Source organism: Buceros rhinoceros, unplaced genomic scaffold (genome assembly GCF_000710305.1).
Source record: "Buceros rhinoceros silvestris isolate BGI_N320 unplaced genomic scaffold, ASM71030v1 scaffold7374, whole genome shotgun sequence".
In the NCBI taxonomy this organism is placed as follows: Eukaryota; Metazoa; Chordata; class Aves; order Bucerotiformes; family Bucerotidae; genus Buceros; species Buceros rhinoceros.
Window position 1 is genome coordinate 149725 of NW_010410032.1, and position 3711 is coordinate 153435.

Sequence of the window (3711 nt, forward strand, 5' to 3'; positions counted from 1 at the left end):
GGAGTGCCTGGGAACTGCCCAAAGCCTCTTCAGAGATCAGGAGTCATTTTGCAAACATGGTTGTTTACTGGCTGATTAGAAGGGATCTGCTGGAGTTCGAGCTCTTGGCAACCCGAACCATAGTGAATTAGTTGTCTTTTTCCCGGGATGGGGCATTATGAAATCTTTTGTCTTAAAAGTGCTATGCGCATTCTTTTTCCATTTTCCTCTACACTTGAACCAGCATAAGCAATAAGCCTTAAGTTAGGTAGCAGTAGTCATTGAGTAAGTCAATATTGTAGGCACTTAGTCCATATTAGGTGGCTTGCTCCTTTTCTGAACCAGTTCAGCATCCCAAACCCATCCAGAACTAGATGACAATTCAGATTTGTCCTGTGGAGTTTGCCACCAACATCAACTGCTCTTTTGACCCATCAAACACAGTCAACATCAACAGAGTTTAGCGGGCAGCAAATGCAGGTTTGTTCCACTTAAGTTCCTCTCTCTACCCTAAACTGCATGCTCAGACCTGTGTTCCTATGGCATTATTACACTCCGTACTATTAGTACACTAGATCCAGCTAAACACGTACAACATTTGTCAGGTTTTTTGACCAGCAGAGCCAAACAGCACTTTCCAACGCCAAAGTACTAATGCCAACAGCCACCATCTGTTTATGAGAACCAGCTGTGCTTTCTTATCTGGGACCCATTACTGTAATAGTAATAATTCCGACAGCAAGCACATAAAAATAACCCTGCCTATTTCACTGTTATCTCACTATTTGACTGTTATCTTAAAATGGATGTGGCTGAATGTGTCTCTCGAGTGTCGAAGAGGTAGAGCAGGGGAGAACTGTGAGATTAAAAAAAATGGTGATGATCACATTAAAGACTTCAGTGAGAGGGATTTCCGGACAAAGAAGTTTATATATGGCTGTGCCAGCTTTATGCTGCTTGTGCATTCCTTGGGTACCTTAAGGGAAAGGTGAGGAGTGACCAGGTGAGAACAGTGATGCACACACAAACCTTTGGGCTTTCACGCCTGCAGCCCTACGCAGCAAATTACTTGTAGGCAGAGGAATCACTTATCTGACTATATCAGGAAGTATTTTTCTGATAGACTTTTATATTAACAACAGAATCTAAAAGTTAGACTCATTTCTCTGTTACACAGAGAATTAGGAATTTTCTAGCAACTTTGTGTGCAATAGAAAGAACAAAGCCAGATTTGATCTCAGATATTCTTACTGGAACTAGCAAAGACACTTACCTTCTGAAATTTTACAGCACGTAACTTTGACTGTTGACTCTGATTTCAAAAGTCAAACCCTTCTCCTTTAGCAATCCACCTTTACAAAAGGGTCAAGTCATCATTAACGAGCAGAGGGTACATACTGTCCTTCCAGACAATGGGAGGAATAAGACAATTCTTTTGACCCAACGCCACTTAAGGCTGGTGAAAGGGCTGAGCTGCGTTCAGAGCAGTCTCGGCACCTTTCGGCAGTGCCAAGATTTTTGTAGATGGGTCAGTACAAGCAGATGTGAAGGAGACAGCGTTTTATGGCTCCTTGCAGGGAGCTCCTCCTATTGCATGGGAAAGCCTGGGAAGAAGCCCAGACAGGTTTCTTTGAAAACACGGCAAGGAGAGCTGCCATCACAGACTATGAATGAGCGGAGACCCAGGTCATGTCAGGACAATCCAGGAAAATACGTGCACTTGGGAATGGGCCGTGATGGAGTCAGAGTAACAGCGGTTTTGTTGAAGTGGCAGACTAGGAAATGTTCTGTACTGCAAAAGGCTGGCAGGATGTGAGTGCAGGAGCCTGTGTTTGTTAAGGGCTGTGAAAAGACAGTGCAAAACTCCTAGGAGGAGAGCCTAAGAGCAGGAGACAGAGCTGTCTTGGCAGTGAAAAACAATCTTCTAGATTGAGACATAACCCAACATACAGACCTAGAAAGGAGATTCCATGACAAAAACCTTCTGCAGTTTGTTTCTGTGTTTAGGCTTGAATAAGAGGCAGAATCATAGCGCTGTCCTGAGCAATCAAAGGACGAACTAGAAGGGAGTGCTTTAAGGGAAAGATTTAAGAGCTCTGTTTTACTGTGCAGAGCTGTCAGCTAAACATCGAAAAGGTGCCAGAGCTAGAGGTCGACATTTCAGTCTAAATGGAAAAGCAGGTAAGGAGAGTAAGATCTCTGAACTGTCAGCACTGAAGTGATTGCTGAATGTGTACGGTGTCACAGAGAAGGGGAAGAAATTAAAGTGGGTGAAAAAAGGTTTCCCTGGAAACCTGGGATGGAGAGAATGAGACAGAAGAACATGCTGGAAGAATGATTAGAGAAATCATAGTAAAATGACAGGAGTCCTCTCAGGAGCCAAGGGAAGTATCACTTTTCCAGGCATGAGAACAAATGGGTCAAAGGCAGCTGATAGGTCAGAAAAGGTGAAGCTGAGAAGCAGTTTCAATAGAAAGAAAAGTCTAGGCAGGGATTGTAGAGCTTTGAGATGAAAGGGAGAAGAGCTGGGGCGGTGCTTTAAGAGGCAGGTGGGCTAACAGAGAGAATCAAAAGCATGTTTATATTGTAGAGACAAGCTACCCTTCAACAGATAGATAAAAAAAAATCGTGTAGGCAAAACATATTCATAATTAAAGCTGATCCAACTAGTTTTCATATGTAGTCAGAAAAGGCAAGGTGTGTGGTAGTAACACTACTACCTCGTTACTACCTCATGTAAGGTAGTAACATTCGTTATGACTGTCAAGATGATGTAAAATATACAAGCTTTTCTTCAGTACTGCACATAAATCAACGTATATTGCCCTTTATTTACAAGCTATTGGTGAAGCAGACACTAGCTGCTTGAATTTGTGTGATACTTATAAATTTTGTGCTGACAGATTCCTCTGGTGAACTTTCAGCCTATGGATTGTAGAGAAATTCAGTGCTACAGTTGCTGTTCATCCATCATATACAAGTGCCTGTCCTTAGCAGGAAGACCTCCAGGGATCTCCTGAAGATTCAGAGTAGCTTTGCCAATTCAAAAGATACTTTGAGTAGCTCAGTTCCTTTGAGTCAGGATTGAACAAATGCTCTTTAATGATACTAAGCTTCATTGCAGTCTGGAAATGCTGTTTTTCAGGTGGTCTGTGAGATCAGTGTCATGAACTCTTGCTTTTCAACATTCCAGGAGATGAAGTTTTTTTATGAGAGTTTAGTCCTTGCTGGAATCCCTAATCCAAATACATCCAAACTTTTGCGGTCATGATCACAAATTTCCTCTATCTCAGACTGGATCCAAATTTTGTGCCCAGACCTTTTCTTTAAGCAGCATGCTAAAAATCCACAGGCCACACAATTCCAGTTTTTATCTTATTTGGAAGCCTCAGTGATACTCCTGACTTCAGTGAATCCCCATCCATCAATCCCTCTATGGATCTTACACTTGCTTAATTTGCTTCACTTACCTTTGTTCAGCAGAACTGAGGTTGTGCTGCAGGGGAAAGGACAGGCTGTTCCCTGCCATCCAGGTGCCTGTCTTGCTGCATAGCCCACCTGGACAGGCTCTAGCTGGAAGAATTTAATACTGAAGTCAACTCCAATAGTACCAACATCAAGAAAAACAAACAGATAAAGTAAAGTAGCCTTGTCAATAATTATATTAATCTTGATTTCCCAAATAGAAAAGCAGATAATTAAAAATGTCCTCTGGCCTCCTCCTCCCCCCCC

At 42.4% G+C, this 3711-nt stretch overlaps 1 protein-coding gene across 1 annotated transcript in view; it reads left to right on the forward strand.

Annotated features, from left to right (window-relative positions):
• Positions 1-3711, forward strand: part of CDH13 (cadherin 13) — a gene marked incomplete at its 5' end in the record, with an annotated part of 144361 nt that overhangs the window by 139175 nt on the left and 1475 nt on the right. The gene's annotated exons all lie outside the window — the stretch shown is intronic.